Genomic DNA, 24346 nt, shown 5'->3' with positions numbered 1-24346 from the left:
TAGACCCAGCGCAGGTACAGAAAAGGGAGAGGCAGACAGGGGCTTGGGCATGGATAAATATATAATAGGATGCGAAACTTACTGAGTTTCCAGTAACACATGCTAGAGGCGATAATGTAGAAATTGATCTTTCTGCCACCTGTTGGGAGCAGGCGAACTTATTACATCTAGCAGCGCACCAAGTAGCGAAAATAAAAACTAATTACTCCATGCATTTAGCAGCGCACCTGGTGACGAAAATTTTCGACTGTGGAGAAAGTATTCCCTCCCACCCTCATCGATATTCAAAACTAACCCAATTTAAAATAAAACATTTACATTTTTATTCTCTATAGCATCTTCTACTGAAAATTCTTACCGGAGCCAAAAGGAATATAAAAGGGACGATCTATTTTACACTACCCAATTAAAATATAACCAGACAGAGGTAAAAAATAAAGCAAAAGATTAGATAATTGGGATTGTATTCTTTGGGTATTTATTGTACAGCCCAATAGAAAATTCTGCAAAATCTACTTAGAGAGTTCCATTTATTATATTACCATTACTTTACAATACATTCAACAACACTATTTTTTACAACGTCCATAAACATCACTGTTTAACATACACTGCTTATACACACACGTATCACTTTATGTTCACTTATTAGCAAGTTTCTGTCTGTCTTCTTGTCTTCTCGAGCAATATCTCGAACGGATAAATAGAGAACTCTGGGTAATGTACCCAACACGTAGTTCTAATGTTCACCACTTACAACGTTGGGCGCTGATCATCTTATTTGAGCTCCCTGCCGCCAGATGGTGCTGACCGCAGTTTCGCATCCTATTATATATTTATCCATGGCCTGGGTCTGGTTGTGGGAGGAACACAGTTGTCTCTGCAGAGTCGGTGTGGAAACATTCAAGTATAGAAGTTGTGAGAGAATACCCAGCGTTATATGAAACCACCCTTGGAGATTACATAGGTCTAAGAAAGTAGCTAAAAATGAGATATGAAACAAAATAGTCAGTGAACTTCATTTTCGTAAAGACGAGTTTAAAAGAAATTTATTAAAAAGAAAGTTATACAGGGACATCATTTTATTTTTACTTGCATTTTAATTGTACCTGCATTTCTGAATGTACTTCATTCCCACCCCTTCACTAATGTCCTTGCTCTCGTCAGACACACAAACTTACGGCTGCTGTTGCATTCGAAGTCTTCAAGCACTGAAGTAAACACTGCAGTGTATAGTGTGTTTCAGAAATATGGTTGCGTTTTCTATAGAAGAAAGAACCTATATTAATAATATCGTACTAAAAAATTATATTCAAGAAACGAAAAATTCAATTTCAGAGAATATGCTTCAAAATGTTTTTAATAATATGCGTAAAGAATTGAAGTCTGCATTGTAATGAACGGCAACCATTTTCAGCAACTTGTTTAAAAATTCAGATTAGCTTATTTTGAATTGAGGTGGCTAGAAGCAAAGGAATGCTAGTGACATTTGTAATAACATGAGTTAAGCGCATCCAGTGTAAGCTAAAGTATCTAAAATTTTAGTGGCAAAGGGATATTTTAATCGCATCACATATTAAAACTTAAATAAAAATTTCACCGATTTTACGAAAGCTTAAATATTTAAACCCCATTTTCTCAAAAGAAACTTAAGTACACTTACAGCCCTTTACTTATGACCCCCTCAATTTAAGTGCACTCTCTATATTGTATGTTAACATCAATAATTAATATGCTAAATAAAGTAGGCATTACATAACGAACATAGCCGCCTGAAAAGTTGAGTTTTTGAAAAAAAAAAAATGTTACTACTCTCCTGTACTTTGATAAATTCCGTAAAAGTGGTGATCAAACTGAAAATTGTAATATCGTATTCCCCTACAACATAAATGGATACACTACTTTTCTCTCCTCCTATACCTAGTAAAATGATTTGTTTACATATTGCACTAGTAACATCAAACTCCTGTAATGGAAGGGGGCAACAGTGTTTCCGAGTATAGCCAGGTTAATGTTAAAAATGTTGGTAAAAATAAAGTGATGTCCCTGTATTTGCCAGTCAGACTTTCCATTTGACACAACATTGTAAATCAAACAATGTGTATTATTTCTTTTCTCTCTTGTTATCATGCTGATTAATTATCACCACTTTGAACAAACAAACAAAGTACTTTTTCCTTCATCTTACTCACTAGTCAGCATTTCTCAAAATGCGTTCCGCCAAACCCCAGGAATGGGTGCTTTACGTTTCATTATGTAGGAGTACTTAAAATTTACTATAAATGTATACAAAAATTACGAAAACATGAATAAAAATTATGACGCATCACCAGTGATTATAATGATAATATTAAACGTAACAGTTATTGTCTTATTATTATTATTATTATTATTATTATTACTATTATTATTATCATTATTATTATTATTAGCCAATGGTAGGATTTGACTTTGACATCATTTTCCTTCTACTTTCCCAATACACATACACCACATATCCCTTTTGTTGTCTTGTGGAGTTCAGTGTTAGACAAAGAAACCTACAATAGCTGTGTTGTGTATTGTAATGTAAGGTATTTTATTTCATAATATTATAGGCTACTTATTTTGTAAATTGTGTACAATACTGTAGATAATGTTTGATCAATGTAAGCCTTCACTCTTTATGATAGTGTAAATAGTGAAAATAGCGTATTTTAGTTTACTTAGTGTCCATGGGGACACAACGTCCTGTCCAGGACAGGGTGAAAGTTTCTATCCTTCCAAACAAACAAATTCTAAAGACACCCTCGTACCGACAAAAGAACAGTAGCGGTCAAAGCCCTCACATAAACTAAGCTGTTGTCAAACATTATATATTACTTCCGTTGTGTGAGGTGAAGCCTTCAGTGGAATGAGGGATGGTCTTTACAGTTTGTTTCAAACTATAAAACTCAAACTTCACTGATATTCACGTATTCAGTAGGTAATTACTACTGATCTATTTGCTTAGAAAAAGATTTAACAGGCTTATCGGTAAAGAAGAAAGTAAAATGCATTCCATATGATTTAAAAGTTCTTCAAAGTATTAAAAATGACCAAAAATGCCGAAAAAAATATAAAAATTACCTATTAGTTGAAAAACGTCGAAAAATGCAAAAAATTTAATATAAGAAATTAATTTTTTACTTTGATATTAACATAGAAAGGACTTCTATATTAATAGGCATCGTCCTAATGTGAAAAATAAGATGACGACTTTTCATCAACATCCGCTTCCTAGTGATTACTTACTTTTTTTACGCACTAGTGTTTTTGAGGCTCACTAACAGTGGGTAAAATGAAACTTTATGCACTATCGTGTATAAAATTATTTTTAATCCAAGTGTAGTTACCCTGCAATAAAATAAAACCAGTATTCACATTTAAAGAGTCCACTGAAAGGATGATGGATGTCATTTGGAATAAATTTTTCAGGAGATAGATAGATAGCTACTTTATTGCTTGGACATAAGTACCTTATGCATAGCAACGTCAATATAAATAAAATCATACAAAATTATTTGCCAAGTTAAAATATTCGTTAATGCTATACAAATTATGTTCATACAACTTTCTTTTAATTAACGATTTGAATGAATCATAATTTAAATTTTTAGTTGAATTAGGTAATATATATTATTTTACTTTAATGTACCGAAGTACATATGATATTTCCATGCAGATATTCTGCGTCATCATACGATGAAAGAGCAATGGAACGTATGATGACGCAGAATATCTGCATGGAAATATCATATGTACTTCGGTACATTAAAATAATATATATGATATGCGTAAATCACTTCGTGATTTAAGACTGCGCTTATTCCGTCGGATCCCGGCCAACTAGTCACTCATAACGGGTGCACCTCAGCACATGTGTGGACTTCGGTCCTACGTTCATAGACATCTATGACGTAGTGCAGAGGGCGGCCACTAGAGGGAACCCAAGAGTTGGAGCTTAATCTGAGACGATTCTGCCCGACGCCGGGGTGGTATCCGATGTGGCTTAGTGGATAAAGCATCAGCACGTAGAGCTGAAAACCCGGGCTCAAATCCCGGCGCCGGAGAGAATTTTTCTCCGTTCCATTACTCTTTCATCGTATGAATTAGGTAAGCTATTATAAAACTTCAGAGACATATAATAAAAAACTGTTTTGTGTAGTCTTGTATCTGCATAAATCAAGTCTTATATCGTTCCAACTTCTCGTATGGTTTTCGTGAAAATGCAAGTTCAAAGGGAAATGATCTATATTCATTTTGGTATATAAGAAACACTGCAATACATATAGCGATGGAAGAGTGAGAATTTTACAGGATTGAAATAAAGGTTTACAATGTTCTTTTGGTCCAACACCACAAATAATTCTAATTGCTTTCTTCCGTAATTTAAAAATATTAAAAGATGAACTATGATTCCCCCATAATAAAACACCATATTGAAGATGGCTATGAATATATGAAAAATATACTGTTAATAGCACTTTTGTGTCCACAGTTTTGGACAAACATCTTAACATAAATATTCCTTTAGATATCTTACCCGAAATCATATTGATATGGCTATCCCAGCCCAAACCGCATTCAACATAAATACCCAAAAATTGAAGCAATTGAAAGTTTGAAATGCTTAGTGCTCAAGGCTTAACTGTGATTTTCCGGTCATTACTGGACAATGACTATCAGTGTTAATGCCATTTAACTCTCTATGTAAATCCTATATGTATTAAGCTATTCATTGACAGTCTTGGTTCATTTTCGACAAGAAAGTGAATCCATCATTCTTGCAGTGGACTCTTCATTTGAAAATGTCTTCGTTTTAATTTAGCGACTAACAAGCTAACGTTCTGATGGGGCAGATAAAAAAGTTAAATTTTTTTCTACCACCGTGTTAATAATGTTAAAAGAAGTGCTCATACAAATTTTGGCCACTCGACCGCAATTACGAGGCCGCCCAGAAAGTGATTTTCCTGGGGGCGTTTGTAGAAAAAAGCACAATAGCATTGAAATATTTACTGAAACAGATACATCAATTGTTAAGCTGTTTGTCAACATAACCCCCACTGGAATTGAGCCATTTGTCATACCAAGGGATCAATTTTTGTGTCGTAGAAGTCAGCGGCCTCAGATCGGAACCAGCATTTGACTGCGTCTGCACCTCTCTCTGTCGATCCCATGATATGAGAAATGTCTCAATTCCGATGTAAAATATGTTGAAAAATAGCTCAACAATTGCTGTGTCTGTTCCAATAAATTTGTCTAATGAAATTGTGTTTTTTTCTGTTAACGGCCACTAGCGAACTTATTTTTTTGTGCGAGATCGTGCGTATTTGCTTGGTTTCCGCACAAAACCAATCCGCGGAAAGTCTAAAATTCCACATTCAGTATTCCCAACCTAAAACATAGCAAATTCCTTCTTCTTACCGCTTAAGTGACATATTGATTTTACTGTTTTAGGCTTTTAACATATTATTTTCAGAGACGTCCAATATAGGCCTAATAATAATTATAAATTGGAAACTTACCACTGCAATTTCACCTAAATTGCACTGTTAATTATTGTTTTTAAATATTTGCAAAAATTAAGTAAACTCTACAACTCCACTAAAGTTACTGCATTCGTGATGCAAGTAACATTAAGGAAGCTGTGAAAAAATCAACAAGATTCCATAGACTGGGGGGAAAAAAAGACAGACGTATATCACGGCCTGCTGGAGTATAGTAAACACAGAAAACATTTTAAAGCAACAATGTTGAAGATATATATTTTTGTTTTGCAAATTTGCCGTCATTGAACAGAAACCAAGATGGAGGTTTCATTGAAACTAATTAGAAATTCCTCTTTCAGGTATGTAATAAACGATCTTCGCACAAAATAATGTACGATACGCGAGCGGTATGTTTTCTTTCAATTCTCGGAAATTAAAAAAAACTCAACTGCGTTTCGCTTTTTCAAACTTTTCCTCGAACATGAAAACTTCAACATACCGCTCTTGTAACGCATATTACTATTACAGCCCTCATAATTGCGGTCGAGTGGCCAAAATTTGTATAAGCACTTCTTTTGACATTATTAACATGGTGGAAGAAAAAAAATTAACTTCTTTATCTGCCCCCATCAGAACGTTTGCTTGTGAGTTAATGACCGTTTCCGAGAATAGCGCATATTTAAGTTTCAATATTGGTTGTACTGATGCAGTCGCTCTTGTGGCCCACAGATTGCTCTCGCCGGCGATCGAGCGAATGCATCGCCGTTGTTAAGACACGCCGCGCTCCTTCACGTACGGGCAGTTTGAAAGACGCGGCGGCCGTCACCACCGTAATGAGCGCCTGTGACGACAGCAAGCCCGCCGGCACCGCGGCTCTCTGCTGTCAAGAGGTGAACCATGGCGCATGCGCAATAATTGTGACGTCGGCGTCGCCGTCATCCCCGCGAACATCGGCTGCATCAACATCATCAGGAAGTGGTCGTCGCGGTGGTGGTAGTGGTAGTGGTGAAGGAAGTGGTTTCCGAGGAAGTGGTGGTAGCCGCGTAACCATCTTCACAGCCGCGCCGCAAATACTCGTGACGGCCGTGTCTACCGCCAGCACGGCCACTGCCAATCTGCTGGAGGGTCTGCAGAAGAAGCGGAGCAAGAAAAAGAGTTCGGTTCCGTTCATCAGCGTGCTGACGTCTAGAAACCACGTGACCATGGACTCCGACCAGCAGCAGACCGCGACCGAGGACGAAGGTGAGTACATTCTAACTAAAAATTGTTACGTTTATCTGTATCAACTCGTAACCTATGTTCTTATTATTATTTATACAGGGACATCATTTTATTTTTACTTCAATTTTTATTGTACCTGAGTTTTGGAATGTACTTCACTCCCACCCCTTCTACTAGTAAACTTCCAACCGTTCACGACACAGAGCCGAGGGCGCGTAAGCAGTACCGAGTTACTGAGTATAGTACGTTTCAGAAATATGTTCGCGTTTTCCAGTCACGAAAGAGCTTTCAATATTGAATCATATTTTCGTACGGGTACTGTCGTCCGTTTCCCTATGTCGCATCCCGGTTTCCCCCACCTGCTTCTGTTCGCCCCTCTGTTAAGTCTAGTAGCTGGGCTGTCTTAGCTCTTTTCTGAAAACATTAATTTCTGTTAGGAATTGGACATCTACGTAATATTATACAACTGTTTAAAATAACTTAAATAAAAGGGCCTCGTTAAGTAATTAACTGTGACGTGATTTGCCCCCCCCCTTTCTACAACCCTGTGACAAAACCACTTGAACGGACAGTACATAGCATTTCTGAGTGATTTTATCTTTTCGGATCGGGCAGAAGTGAAGATTGAATTTGCAGTACGTAAGGTACTCTTTTATAGAGTAGGTACAGAATTATTTCAACATGAGTTGCTTGTACGAAGGACGAAACTGGTAATTGGAATTAGGTACAATAGTCTATAGTGCGATAATATGCACAAAAGAACTGAAGCCTGTATCAAAATGAACGGCCACCATTTTCTAAAATGTGTTTAAATATCCATATTATGATTATTTTTCAATTTAACTTTATTCTCTATATTGTACGCTAATGTGCTATAACAGTACAATATACACTGCATAATTAATACTTCCGAATGGTAGCTCAATTCGTGTGTAAAAACACTAAGTGTTAATACAGTATTGTATTTTGATTAAACAAAAACCTAATGAAAATTATCAAACTCAAAATTGCGATATTTCCTAGTTTACGTAAATGGATGAACTACTTTTCTTCCCTCCTATACCTAGTAAAGTGATTTGTATTTAACGCCAGTATCATCGAACTCCGTCGTGGAAAGGGTAGCAAACGGTGTTTCCTGTTTCAATCGTTAATAGAAAGGTAGAGCCAGGTTAATATTAAAAATGTTAGTAAAAATAAAATGATGTCCCTGTACTTCTTCGTGAATGAAAATTATTATTTATATGTAAGATAATACTTCATTAATGACTATTCTTTGAATAGGTCTATTAACTTCGATGGAATTATATTTATCATTATTTTTAGAGAGGAAATCGTTTTAGAGTTGTTTTTATTTTATTTTTTTTTTTATTTATTTAATCTGGTAGAGATAAGTCCACCAGGCCTTCGCTTCCCCTCTACCAGGGGATTACAACTACAATATTAAGAATACAATTACAATTATAATTACAATTTGTATTAAATTTACAAATACAATAAAAATCAAAATACTAAAAGATTAACTGATTAATAAAAGCTAGACAGTTTATTGTAAAAGTTAGGAAAAGAGAAGCATTTCTTTCATTTATTAAGTAAAAATTAAACCTACTCTACGCAGTAAGAAAATGCTTAATATGCTTGCTTTTGAACGCTACCGGTACTAAATTCCGACAGTCTCTGATGTCGCTGGGTAGGGTATTCCACAAGCGTGAGAGCGAGATTGTGTATGATGATGAATACGATGATGTCTTATGTGTTGGTATGGCTAGTATGCGGCTATTTTGCGTGCGTGTGAAGAGATTATGACAGGTAACTGAAAGGGGAGGCAAGGTAGGTAGGTGTAGAAGTGTGAAGGACTTGGAAAAGGAGAACAAGAGAATGAAAATTTCTACGTTCGTTAAGCCGTAGCCAGTTTAGAGTTTTGAATGATGGGGTAATGTGGTCAGCGCGACGGACATCGCAGACGAAGCGAACACAAGAATTATGAACACGTTGTAATTTTTGCAACTGGTTTAGTGATTGGTTAAAAATTTTTATTTTGCTTATTTCTGTTTTAATAATTTTTATAGCTGGTTTTGCCTCAAACACAACAAAGTCATAATAAATATTAAGATTTCACCCAAAAATAAAACACTATAGTGAAGTAATGCTGAAAAATTTAAAAAGTCTACTTTTTGTTTTTATGATCGTAATTAACTTATATTTGAAACTGTTTTAAATGACCTAGCCATATAATCAAATGTCGCCAAATGTACATTGTGTAAGTGAGTTAAAAGAAACGTTTTTTTATGCTTTTTTCTCAACTTTAAAATTTTAAGCGGTTTATTGAATAAAAAAAGCTCCTTGCACAATAGTTATTGTCAGATTGATCTGAAATTTAATTAGAATTTGTATGAAATATTAATATTAAGTCCCTTCGGGTCATATTCATATTGCACTTAGATTAAAGTATATGCTGTAATGGTAAATTCATGAAATTTAAAAATGTATAGTGATTCTATATTTAGACTGAAATCAAAATAAGTTAATTAATGTTTATTTCCATGGCTATTTTCAAACTTTTGAGCAAATATGAACTAAAAATTCTGAAAACTTCGACGCGAGGAGCCTTTTTAGTGACTTCAACATAAAATATATTTAAAAAATATATAATTTCAGAATTATCAGCCCTAATGGCACCAAATTTTGTACAGATGGTAGCATTATAAGCCTATTTGTGTAGTTTAAATTTCACAAATTTTGGATGAAAATTGTGGAATTTTTTAAAATTATATATTTTTCCTTAAATTCGATCTGTTATAGCGACTTTTTTTATTCGATTGAAGATTTTGAACTCAGGACCTTTACGTTCCAATAAAGTTAAAAAAAAGCAACACCAACTGTAACAAAATAACCAACAAAATAAAAATATAAATAACTAAAAACAATACATAGGAAGGTAATATATTTGTGATTAAGTTTATTGATTGATAATGTAATTTTATTAATGAATTTATTATTCGTGAATTAAGGACTCAATTAGATTAAATATTAATATTACAAATCTTAATCTCATTCATATTTTACGATCAAAGACGTTGTTTGATTTCTAATCTCCAATCAACGTAAGTTCTGAGTAGAAATTCGTAAAGAATATATCGAGAAATAAATTTATCCTCATATATTACAAAACGGTAGAAGTACCATTTCGTATTTCGTTAGTTTATTTACGCTGGTCATTTTTCGTGTTTTAAATAAATTGATTTAGATTTGCTTTTAGCGCCCAATGAAACGTTGTTTAGGTTTACTTATTTCCGATGGAACAGTTTTACGATACAGTTTTTGGGCAAGGGCTATATTAAATTTTGAAAAGTATTATTGTTCAATAATTTATTAACGTTATAATATATTTAACAGTAACACAATCGTTGATAAACAAGAAATAATTTAAACTTGCGAGATAAAAGAAATTGTTGACAGGATTTTTAATAGACTTTTTGTAATTATTTATTCTGTATCTACAGTAATAATAGTTGCATATTATTTTTATTGTAAAAAAAAACATTGGCAGAACACAAGAATCCTGAATCCTAGAAAATAGAAATTTCTGAGTGTTTTAAGAATAGTAAATATATAAATTAAAAAAAAAGATAGCAAACTTCTATTACAACTTAACATTTTGAATCATGCGTGTAAAGCATTAATCAGTTGCACTACATATTTTATTATAATTATGTATATAAAACATACAAAATGTTCATGAAATTAAAGTATTAGAGTTTATATATAATTTATTTCCAAGAAATAGTCTGCCCAGGCATCCTGGGTTGTCAAAAACACAGAATAACACACATATAGAATAATAACGATTACAGTAAAATAGATGAGTCAAATTGAAATGTGAACTGGGAGCTTAAATTTAAGACATAATAAATTTGTACATATATTGTAAAAATCACACACTGACGGATAGAAAGAGCGGGAGATTATGATATTCCGTATAAATGATTTTTCAGAATCGCCACAGACCCTTTAATGCTAGAAGTAATTATTTTTGGAATGATATCATGGATTCCAAATGTTTTGATAGTGTTTACAGTTGATCGTGGGATGGTGCCCCTCGCTCCGACCATTAAACCATGTACTTCCCAGGTGCCTTCCATCTGATATTTTTCTCGAAAATACGGAATAGTAGACTCATAAAATTCAAAATTCTGAAGGAATCATTAACGACATCGTCACTCACTAGACGTAATCTTGAGGGATTTATCGGATTGTAAGAATGTGAACGTTTGAAATTTTTCTCGCTTCATTTCGTTACTGTACTTCGTAGGTTTATGCTATTAGTTTGAAAAATTACTTATTATATGCTCTATTTGTGGCTGTAAAATACTAATTGTTAACAATTTCTGCTGCTTAATACATTTAAAGTATTTAACTTGACTTTTACGTCTTTATTTCTGAATTAATAACTATTATCTTATCGCTAGATTTTCGAGTGTATCAAATTTCTTAAACTTCAGTTTATTTTCTTTAATCTTCTTTCCGAAGTGTTAATTTTATAAGAGTATCAGTTATTTCTTCCTCATTTCTTGAAGGAACAGTTTAAACTGAAGTCTTTTTAAATGTAATATTTATTTAAATTACATAAAACTGTTAAAAATGCTTAGGCCTACTATTAAATTTTGTTACTTGATACAAATTATTACTTATACAATTAAAACTATTAATAGAACGAATATGGATCATTAGTAATATTAATATTTGTGTAAAGATACCAAAAGTTTACGAATGTGATGTAATGCACATTTCGTTACTACGCGTGTACTATTGGCAGTATACTTGCTGAAGCGCAAATAGATGGCGTGTTTGCTCGATAATCAAAGTGCATTACTGTACGCACATTTGCAACGGCTACACGGAGCGACAGTGAAGGTTACTAATGTAATGTTTCCTGTTTCACTGACTACACATCAGGTGAGACATGCGCATGAAAGAGAATTACACTTTTAGTAAGCTGTGGGAGTGGTGCAGTCGTGACTGTGAGTCGGCAGATAAGTTACTTGGTATATGTAAACAAACAATTATTAAAACACTATTTATACATCTGTTTATTTTCATTTTTAATTCGCAAGTAGGCCTACTATTTTTTATTTAATTTCTTCCTGTAACCACTACAGGTTGCCGTCGACAAAGAGTACCGTGATGCAATAGAGTAAATGCCTTGAGTCTTAGTGATACATTGTTGTTAGAGTGAAAAATAACAATTTGAATTATATTGAAACACATGATATTAAACGAAGTAACGTCAAGGAGATGCGAATTAGTCATGGTCCATATGTATGATGCCTGAAAATAGCTATTGAGCATTTGAGTGCTGCAATTGTTAGATCTCTTAAAATATTTTTATGCAGGCCAAAAGATTTGCAGAAGTCGACTAGGAACCGGGGTATGGTCCCACGGGCTCCTGTTATTAGTCCCGTAATGACGATGGATTCCAGATGGTGTTTGTCCTTATAAAAACTGATGGAAGGTTCATATATATTCCTTTTTTTCTCGTGTACTTCTTCTGGCTGGTGTTCGTGCGATTCGAATCTCACAGTGGGGTCTATGATTTAACCTTCAAGGGAGGGAGGTTTAAATGCAATTATGTCGATTCGTCGATTACTGCCCTCACTGTATATGCCGTGTACTTCTTCATATACTGAAGAACCTTTGTTCCTTAAGGCAGTTGCTATTATGGATCTTACTGTATGATGCCGCGTATTTCGTAGAAGTTCACCGTGTGGACAGGCCCCCAGGACATAGGCAAGGGTTTCAACCTCCCTGTCGCAACGTCGACAGAGGTTACTGCCCGAAGACCTGCCAGGTATACTACGCACAGCTGATACGTTAGCATTCATCTTGATCGCTTCCCTCCACTCACTACAGGAAAGACCCTTGTGATTCCGGATCCACTTATTGGCCGGGGTATATTGTTGGTACGAGAGCACGCCTTTGCCTATAAAATATCTAATGAAGAAGCATGTTTGTTGAAAATATGTGGAGAAATAAAGAATAAGTGAAACAAAAATAAATGTAGGAAGGTAGTAAATAATTATAAATGAAATATCGATAGGAACTCGTAGCTGTTCATTTCAAGTTGAATCAACATTAACGCATTTTTTTTGTTATAATTGATTAGTGCCATAGCTGTGAATAAATAATGTCCTTTATTATTATTTTACGAAATTGTTTGGCATGTTGAAGGAGAGGTTCATAATTTTTTATATGCTGTATTGCACTTATTTACATTCAATAGTATTCGTACGTCGCTTCACAGCTAGAATATGAAACATGTCAAAAAAATCGTAATAGTACACTGGGCTGCAAAAGAAATGCAGATATGAAATTATATCGTTTTCCAAAGACTTCAGCAAACATGGTGAGGTAAAAAGTTATTTTTCTGAGGTTAGTTTTATTTTAAAAACGTGTAAAAACGACTTTTATAACATGTTCACGTTATTATTTAATATGAATTGATTTTAAATTATTCATATACTTTTATTTTACAATATTAATAAGAATATAATCCTCTGATTGAGGTTCTGGCTGATATGTATACATATATTATCAGACAGTACATCTCACTTGACGATAAGTGTCGGAGGAAGAACAATTTCTTGTATGCATCTGAAGTCTGACTAGTGTAATATGTAGCTAGTATGCGATGTATGCAATGGAGGAGGAAAGAAACTAGCCACTCTTCCCCATTATCTCCTGGCCTAGTTGCTTCATAAGTGGTATCTTGTTGGTATCACTTGTGAGGTTCAGACCTGTCTTCAGACAGTTGACTAAACAACAACAACAACAACAACAATAAGAGAGAATATCATCGAAATGATAGCCGTCCAAATCTTGGATTGAAAATATCGGCATCCTAATAAATTCAAATGAACAAAAAAAGAAAATTTAAATTAAAGTTAAAAAATACATAATGAAATTTTAAAAAAGAATATTCTGCGACAAGATGTGGTAGCTATCAAAACGATAAATATTTATTGAAAATAAATAATATACATTGGATATTATAAAGATGAATAGAGATGGTGATTGATGATGTTCAATGAAGATTTTAAAATGGTTGATGCAATTGTCTGAAGAGTCTTATCAGGAACCTTTAAATAGTAAACTGCAGTTTATGTGGTATTCCACAGCCTTCCCTTTTATATGTACGGCCAGTTACGTTTCATATTGAATTAACAAAAACATATATACATTTTATTACTTACTTACTTACTTACTTACTTACTTACTTACTGGCTTTTAAGGAACCCGGAGGTTCATTGCCGCCCTCACATAAGCCCGCCATTGGCCCCTATCCTGAGCAAGATTAATCCATTCTCTATCATCATATCCCACCTCCCTCAAATCCATTTTAATATTATCCTCCCATCTACGTCTCGGCCTCCCCAAAGGTCTTTTTCCCTCCTGTCTCCCAACTAACACTCTATACGCATTTCTCTATTCGCCCATACGTGCTACATGCCCTGCCCATCTCAAACGTCTGGATTTAATGTTCCTAATTATGTCAGGTTAAGAATACAATGCGTGCACTTCTGCGTTGTGTAGCTTTCTCCATTCTCCTATAACTTCATCCCTCTTAGCCCCAAATATTTTCCTAAGAACCTTACTCTCAAACACTCTTAATCTCTGTTCCTCTCGCAGAGTGAGAGTCCAAGTTTCACAACCATACAGGACAAACGGTAATATAACTGTTTTATAAATTCTAACTTTCAGATTTTTTGACAGCAGACTAGATGATAAAAGCTTCTCAACCGAATAATAACAGGCATTTCCCATATTTATTCTGCGTTTAATCTCCTCCCGAGTGTCATTTATATTTGTTACTGTTGCTCCAAGATATTTGAATTTTTCCACCTTTTCGAAGGATAAATCGCCAATTTTTATATTTCCATTTCGTACAATATTCTGATCACGAGACATATAAACATATACTTTGCCTTTTCGGGATTTACCTTCAAATAGATCGCTTTACTTCCTTCAAGTAAAATTTCCGTGTTTTCTCTAATTGTTTGTGGATTTTCTCCTAACATATTCACGTCATCCGCATAGACAAGCAGCTGAAGTAACCCGTTCACTTCCAAACCCTGGCTGTTATCCTGAACTTTCCTAATGGCATATTCTAAAGCGAAGTGAAAAAGTAAAGGTGATAGTGCATCTCCCTGCTTTAGCCCTCAGTGAATTGTAAAAGCATCAGATAAAACTGGCCTATACGGACTCTGCTGTACGTTTCACTGATACTCATTTTAATTAATCGAACTAGTTTCTATCAATTTTATTATAAATATGAATATAAAGTTGTATTATAAATGAAGATACAGAACTGAAAATTGAATCTAATTGAAACATTCAACTACATATTTCTCCTTTGCATGGAATAAAAACTCTTTAGAAAATTCAGGCCACGTTAGATGTGTTTGTATAATTATTTCATACTTACTGTGAATTCCTCGTAACACGATATTTCAAATCGATAGCGACTTCGACTCTGCATTTGGTTTGCAGCCCGGTGAACTACAAAGTTTTAATTCATAGTCACAGTCTAGTTGAGATAGATATACTGAAGGGTTTGGCTATTACAATATGAGTAATAGTACAATACAAAACAGAAATATTCATACAATGTTTTTTTTAAGTTTATTTATACACGCTTTAGCATCTATGGTCATATCGCGGCTTTAGAATCTGTAGGTATACCATTAGCAAAGCTCGGAACTTGGGGACTTGTGTCGTGTGCATGAGTAAGGTTACAGGTACAACGTACACAAAGCTCACGCTGCAAGTGCTCAGGGACAGTCGTGTGTACTAAGAAAGTGGCCACAACTAATGACAGGAAGACGGACGAAGAAACTGTTATGTCGAACCCAATGACATTCAGAGAATTAAAGGTAAACGGTCTGTTTGAGGAAATAGAAAATACGTGTTATTTTGAATGAGTATTATAGAAGTTTGAAAATACATTTTGTTTTAAATTTAAGATACAGAATTTCGTGGAGAATTCGGAGGAGATACATTATTTTTTTCGAATGGAGAGTTTATATTTTGTAAGTTGTGCCACCACAAACTAGAGGCTGGAAACGGAATTCATTGAAAGGCATTGCAGTCTCTCAAATTGGAGAAAAATCTGTTCATAGCCATGGATCGAAACGTAGAGGGACCTGCCCTAGTAGTGACACACTAATTGAAAACTATTTGCGAGAAAAATTTAGGATATACAGTACTTATCTTTCTCAGATACGAAATCAGCTAGCAACTGCTGAAAATCGAACAGAAAACAGTAACAGTGAAAAAATTCAGTATTTTAAGTCTAATACCGAAAAATCCTCGAATGTAGATAGTCATACACTGTAATAAAATGTACACAGCAGAACAGTAAATTTGATATATTTTTCATGTTTATTTTTATTATATATATAGCATATATATATATATATATATATGCTATGAAATTACGTGTAAATTTGATATATTTCTCATGTTTATTTTTATTATACTGTATATATGCTATGAAATTACGTGTTTCAACCTACCATAATATTATCAATATGTTGTTGCAGCCAGAAACCACTTTTGTAGCAGACCTGGCAGTACCTCCGTGCTGGAAGCGGGAGTTTGTTGACATTGAAGTCCGGTCGCTTAGTCACGTGCAAAGACACAAGTCCTCAAGTTCCGAGCTTTGACCATTAGCCGTTTTCACTATAATTGCGTTCCTGTTCATATTGTGTTTGTAGATAGCTTTCTGTTAATGTGATCATAGATTTGATTAATGTTGGTGATTGAGGCGGTGATTAATCATGGCATGTAAATTTAAAACCCGGTATTTGCCTTTGTGACTGAAGGAAACCATGAAAAACCCCAGTCAGATCAGTCGACCACGGGATTTGAACCAGGGCCCTCTCGGATACGAGTCTCAAACGCTATCGTCTGAGCCAACTCGCTCCATTCAAGCAGTGTTGTTCAATGTTATAAATTAATTTACAGAATAAAAGACGTGAGACATTAGGTACTTTTTAATTTGGCCTTAAATAATCTTGTGTCTTGAGTTTTATTTTTATATATCTATAGGGAGGCTATTAAAAAATTTTACTGTCATTTTATAGCGCATTCCTTTTTGATAGCACGATAGACTTGCCGATGGAGTATGATAGTCATTTTTTGACTAGTATTTATACTATGAATTATTGAATTAGTTACAAAGTTTTCAGAATTACATCAAGGCAGTTTATTGATAAAAAAATATAGTGACGAGCCATTGGCATTATTTGTAGTCTTTTTAATGATCCTACACAATTCCCTGGATTTTGCACCTATTATTATTCTAATTACTCTTTTTTGTATAGGACTATATTATTGTTACTATCTGTAGAATTTTCCCAGAATATCTTCCAAAACTCATTGAGTGGAAGTATGCAAAGTATATTGTTTTAAAGATATTGATATTTAAAATCTCTTGTATAGATCTAATAGAAAACATAGAATTTAGTTTGCGGGTAATTTATTTAATATAATTTTCCAATTTAATATATTACCGATTTGTAAGTCAAGAAATTTGGAGTAGGCAAATCTTAAGTTACTTGGTATATGTTGAAACTCGCTCGGTTAACCTACATAAATATGTTGAAATATTACAAATAACTGCTCTAGAATTGTAATGAATACCAGTGCCTTCTATGTATGCTACAATCCTACAATGTATGTAAAAATTCATTCGCAAAAAACAGTGTTATTTAATATACATTATACGAAACAAATCACTGCATTTGAAATGTACTGAACTTTATTTAAACAATTCAAACTTCACTTAACAAAAATAAATAAAAATTATTCCAATTGAACACGAAATATTACAAGTACCTGAATCATTTCTACTCCCTCACATTGATGCTGATGGTGAAGTTTGTATGTTGGCCAGACTGTTAACATCAGTCAGCTGTTCATAGTGTAATGTACGTACTGTATATTAGGATAAAAAATATTTTGATAATATACTATCACAGTCTAGTATATACAGTCGCGAAGCTCAATACGTAGTAAATATGCAAACATTAGGTAGTTGCTCACCACTAGGATCGCTAATATCGCCTCATTACAGGCCATGCAAAATAGTACCGTCACAGTCTATTGTTTCTAGCACCCTCAAAACTCAAGCTTCGTGACTGTATGTAGTAGACTGTGTTACTATCGTGCAAAATAGTAATATACGTTACAAGAGCGGTATGTTGACGTTTTCATGGTCGAGGAAAAGATTGAAAAAGCGAAACGTAGTTGAGCTTTTTTAATTTCCGAGAACATGAAAACAAAGATACCGCTCGTGTATCGTACATTATTTTGTGCGAAGATCGTTTATTACATACCTGAAAGACGAATTTATAATCAGTTGCAATGAAATCTCCATCTTGGTTTCTGTTCAATGACGGCAACTTTGGAAAACAAATATATCTATCTTCAACATTGTTGCTATAAAATGTTTTCTGTGTTTACTATACTCCAGCAGGCCGTGATATACGTCTGTCTTTTCTTTCCCCCAGTCTATAAATGCGAACTTAAAACAAACGGTAAGGTTATGTAACGATTTATTTTTCATTTTAATATTTTAACAATATTATTTATATAACATATTGCAGTAATAACATCGGCATCTGGAATCTTGTCGATTTTTTCACGGCTTCCTTAATGTTACTTGTATCAGGAATGCAATAAGTTTCGTGGAGTAGTAGAATTTACTTAATTTTTGCAAATATTTAAAAACAATAATTAACATAGCAATTTAGGTGAAATTGCAGTGGTAAGTTTCCAATTTATAATTATTGCTATGTTAAACGTTTCTAAAAATAATATGTTAAAAGCCTAAAGCAGTAAAATGAATGTCGCGCTTAAGCGGTAAGAAGAGGGAAATAGTTATATGTGTTACGTTGGGAATACTGAATGTGGTATTTCACACTTACCGCGTATTGGTTCTGTGCGGAAAACAAGCAAATACGCACGATCTCGCACAAATTACTGTACAATACATGCTTGTGAAGTGCATTGCAAAATCTCGGAAATTTAAAAACTCGTTCTCCTCGTTTTTCAAACTTTTCCCGATTTTGTAAAAAGCGCTTCCCAACCTTGCATCGTAATATACTATACTTTCAGTTTCGATTATATTTTCAGTTTGTAAAATAGCATTAGTGAGACAATTGTTTTTAACTTAAAAGAGGTGTTCCATTACGTAAAGCACGCAGTTTATTTTTGGAGGTTATATTGAATTAAAGTGTATTTTTAAGGTTAACTGCAGTCACAAAGCACTGTTTGTTTAACCAATTGGTACCGTCGATACGACCCTTGTCGTGCAATTGAATTGGCTGTTTCCAGCTAGCTACTGTCGACATTTGCATTGCTACAGTTTCCCGTAGAGTTGTGTTACACTGTTTCTTGTTATGTGAAACTCTGTCCTGTTGTACTGTAGAAATTAATCATCATTGCGATCCCCTATCAACATAACATAACTCATTATCTCCATCGTCATCGATATCGGAATTATCACTCTGCTACAGAATTATCTCGTGGACCTATTCCGGTTCTATGACCTCAGTGTTGGATATTTCTCATTGATACCATTAAATTGTGTCTCCACGAGGTTAGTGTTAACCGCATAGTGGATAATACCCATTGGTCACAAATATATAGTTGTGATAACTGTTGTCAGTGCTATAGTGATTAGCTCTACATCAATAATAATAATAATAATAATAATAATAATAATAATAATAATAATAATAATAATAATAATAATAATATAATAATGAACGGGTTACATCAGCTTCTTGTATATGTGGATGACGTGAATATGTTAGGAGAAAATCCACAAACGATTACGGAAAACACGGAAATTCTACTTGAAGCGAGTAAAGCGATAGGTTTGGAAGTAAATCCCGAAAAGACAAAGTATATGATTATGTCTCGTGACCAGATTATTCTACAAAATGGAACTATAAAAATTGGAGATTTATCCTTCGAAGAGGTGGAAAAATTCAAATATCTTGGAGCAACAGTAACAAATAGAAATAACACTCTGGAGGAAATTAAACGCAGAATAAATATGGGAAATGCGTGTTATTATTCGGTTGAGAAGCTTTTGTCAGCTAGTCTGCTGTCAAAAAATCTGAAAGTTAGAATTTATAAAACAGTTATATTACCGGTTGTTCTGTATGGTTGTGAAACTTGGACTTTCACTTTGACAGAGGAACATAGATTAAGAGTGTTTGAGAATAAGGTTCTTAGGAAAATATTTGGGGCTAAAAGGGATGAAGTTACAGGAGAATGAAGAAAGTTACACAACACAGAAGTGCACGCATTGTATTCTTCACCTGACATAATTAGGAACATTAAATCCAGACGTTTGAGATGGGCAGGGCATGTAGCACGTATGAGCGAATCGAGAAATGCGTATAGAGTGTTAGTTGGGAGGCCGGAGGGAAAAAGACCTTTAGGGAGGCCGAGACGTAGATGGGAGGATAATATTAACATGGATTTGATGGAGGTGGGATATGATGATAGAGACTGGATTAATCTTGCTTCAGGATAGGGACTTATGGCGGGCTTATGTGAGGGCGGCAATTAACCTCCGGGATCCTTAAAAGCCAAAAGTAAGTAAGTAAATAATAATAATAATAATAATAATAATAATAATGATAATAATAATAATAATAATAATAATAATTACTTATTTACTTACAAATGGCTTTCAACGAAACCGGAGGTTCATTGCCGCCCACACATAAGCCCGCCATCGGTCCCTATCCTGAACAAGGTAATCCAGTCCCTACCATCATATCCCACCCCCTGAAATCCATTTTTACATTATCCTACCATCTACGTCTCGGTCATTCACGACAGTCTAAGCACAACTAACCTATTTTTCTCATGTTGTATAAATTTCTACCTTTACTTAAGACTATTGGTCATCAGCGAAATGAAGAATGTAAATAAATGTATCTGAAACTTGTACCCATCCTTGAATTTTTTCTTTTACAAACTTGCAATGTTTCATGTATATATATTTTGAATGAAGTTGGTGATATGCAAAAACGTTGGTGCCTAGAAATTCATTTAGCAAAAAACTGTTTTCCTGTTATAATTTTTCATATTGAATTTTTGTGTAAATTTTTTATAGCTTGGATAATAATTCGTTCATTAAATCTCATATTTCGAAGTAATTCATTAATGTTATAATATAATAATAATAAGAGCCTAATAATAATAATAATAATAATAATAATAATAATAATAATAATAATAATAATAATAATAATAATAATAATCTATATTAATATTAAATCTGTAGCCGAAATTTATCTATTATTTTGGGAAAAAATAATTGGTTCTAACATGTATAATTAACCATCCTGAAACCAAAAATTGCTTTTTTGAAATTTTTGTTTGTTGTCTGTCTGGATGTTTGTTACCTTTTCACGCGATAATGGCTGAACCGATTTCTATGAAAACTGGAATATAAATTAAGTTCGTTGTAACATAGATTTTAGGATATATAGCATTCAAAATACCTTATTTAAAAGGGAGGTTATAAGGGGGTTGAATTAAATAACTCGAAATATCTCCCTTATTATTAATTTTCGTGAAAAATGTTACATAACAAAAGTTTCTTTAAAAATGATTTCCGATAAGGTTTATTCTATACAAAATTTTGACACGACTGATATTTAATGAGATAAATGGGTTTTAAAATTAAGATAACAACGCCATCTAAGGCGCTGTAATGAAACAAAAAGAAGTGACCACGTCTATAAGGGGTCTTGGACAGCAACAATCGAAAGCTATTAAACATAGCCTACAGAGAATGTTTCTGTGTTTGTATGAAGTAATATCGAAAGCTAATTAATTACTAAATGGTATGTCAATCTTCATTAAACTATGGTTGCATGTAATAACAATTAAAAAACATGTTAAAGGAATTGTCATTGCACTAAATGAGTGGTCTCTGGACCAAAATGATCGCATTTTAATTATTTAAATGCAATTTAAATTAAGTAATATATTAAACGATTTATCCTTTTATCAGACACGAATGTTCCCTGGATCAAACGTCCTATTTTAATTATATAATTTATATTTATTTCTAACAGGTGCAGCGGAGCGCACGGGTACGGCTAATAATAATAATAATAATAATAATAATAATAATAATAATAATAGCAATAGGAACGGGCATAGCTCAGGCGGTATCTCGTGGGCTACTGATCCCAGACTGCTATCAGCCATGGGTTTGGATCCCGCTTGGTTGGGTTTTGTTGAGATTTTCATTAAATGTAAAGGCCCCATACATTATGACGACTATGAGATTTGTATCAGTACACGTTGCAAGTATGGGTATCGCGATACTAACCACAACGTGTATTTGACTGTCCGAACACGTGCCAGTATCGGTGTACCAGTATCAGCTGGTAGCGTCTTCTGTATCACTATCTAGAAACTCCATTACCGGACACGTGCAACATATACAGTATTAACTTGGTTAAATGTGTCTGTGAAGGTACCTTGTAGAGCGCTACCAAAGTTTCATTTCAAATTGTTAACAACGTCTGCAGATCAGGAGTTTTGGGAAGAGTTATTGAATATGTAGAGTACTGAAAGAAAATTTTGTCATATTATTCCATTGCAAGCTTATGAAGCAAATATCCACATTTCTTTGTGCTAGAATATTGCGTATTTCTTCATAAATTTACAGTAAAGCAATATGCCATAATCCACACCTGTGGAGTAACGGTTAGCGCGTCTGGCCCCGAAACCAGGTGGCCCGGGTTCGAATCCTGGTCGGGACAAATTACATGGTTGAGGTTTTTCCTGGGGTTTTCCCTTAACCCAATATGAGCAAATGCTCGGTAACTTTCGGTGCTGTACCCCGGACTCATTTCACCGGCATTATCACCTTCACCTCATTCAGACGATAAATAACCTGAGATGTTGATACAGCGTCGTAAAATATACAATAATTTTTTAGCAAAAAATAAATGGGCATATTTCATAAGTTTGTGCACAAAACAATACCCCCCAAAAATTTCTTTGAGTACTGTTTATGTTATATCCGTGTGTGTGGAATTAGAAGTCAAAGCATTGCTCAGAATAAACAACTTAGACCTTTTGTCCTTTAAAAATTCGACAAATTTATTAAAACCACCATAAGGACGGGTAGGCTTGGTGGCATTTAGGTTTCATAGCATTTAGTTCTTATCGAATATGTTCGCTATTTACGCTGCTGAAGCGTAGTATATATTAGTCTCATTTCCACGTCTTTTATTCTCGACTTGGATCATTAAGGGTCTTGTTCGACCCTGAGTCTACTCTGCAGCAGATTCTGTTCTATAAAGTTTAAAAATTATGTCCTAACTGGCTTCATTTAAAAGTTTTTCTTAGTATTTCTGTGAGTTGTTAGTACTTCTATAGCTTCTCTTATGTGTTCGAATTGTTTATACGAACGATTTCATTATAAGTTTTGATTATGTTAACATATTTGAAGAGTAGAATCTCTAATATTACCTTAGTTATTGTCCTTTCTTTTCAATGCCAATTATTTTAGTATCTTTACTTGAGATATTAGAATTTTACATCTGTGTTTTACGTTTAATATTTAAACAAAGTTCTTTCTATTTATTTTCTCAATTTTTATAACAACTTACCTATCTTAAAATCAATACAGTACTTCTAATAGTGTATAATAGTACATTATGCAACGAGCCTGTAATGGTAGTAATTAAGACGCGAGTATGTTTATGAAACGAGCGCAAGCGAGTTTCATAATTTTCATACGAGCGACCATATTTCTAACTTGAAATTATTCATAAGTATTCATGTTATTCTTATCTGAATAGGGAGCGGAACTGACCTTGTGCAATATCTCGTAAATTGTGAGATGTGCGCAGACGCGAAAGTATTGATTTGTTCCGAGAAAGAAATGTCATTGACCTTGATATAATCTAGAGAGTAAAATGAATAGTAATCTTGATATAACCTTGAAATTGATTTAGACATTGAAAAACGAGATGACAAATTGAATTTATTTGAATATTATTTACAATTAACGCTAATTATTATAGTAACAGAACATAACCTTCTGCGACAGTATTGGATTTCAAGCTTCCGTGACGTTTCGCTAGTTGTCTTTCGATTGCATATCCGAGAATAATCGATACTTGCGCTTTCATATTGCTACAATGATGTTTTCTGATTGGTGGAACACCTGAACTTTAATGAATAGGTGTACTTTAATGAGGTCCATTAAAGGGCTGCTACCAGGTGTATAATTACTACATTTCGGCATGATCGAGCATAAAATATATTATATAATGTTTTTTTAAATGTGTTTGATCCAATTGTAAACTGACTCTCAATCCGAAGAACTAAGACTTTACCTTGCTCAGAAAATGACCACCAATTAACAACGGGATGAATTTACAGATACCTGTACTAGAATGTTTAGCGGAACAGAGTTCAATGATTCAAATGAAATTCATCAATGACAGAGGTGATGATGATGTTGATATTTCAGGTTCAGTAAGATTTCTTGAATTGAATGATGT

Source organism: Periplaneta americana, chromosome 12 (genome assembly GCF_040183065.1).
Source record: "Periplaneta americana isolate PAMFEO1 chromosome 12, P.americana_PAMFEO1_priV1, whole genome shotgun sequence".
Lineage (NCBI taxonomy): Eukaryota > Metazoa > Arthropoda > Insecta > Blattodea > Blattidae > Periplaneta > Periplaneta americana.
The sequence above is the reverse complement of the archived record's forward strand: the minus strand, read 5'-3'. Positions refer to the sequence as shown.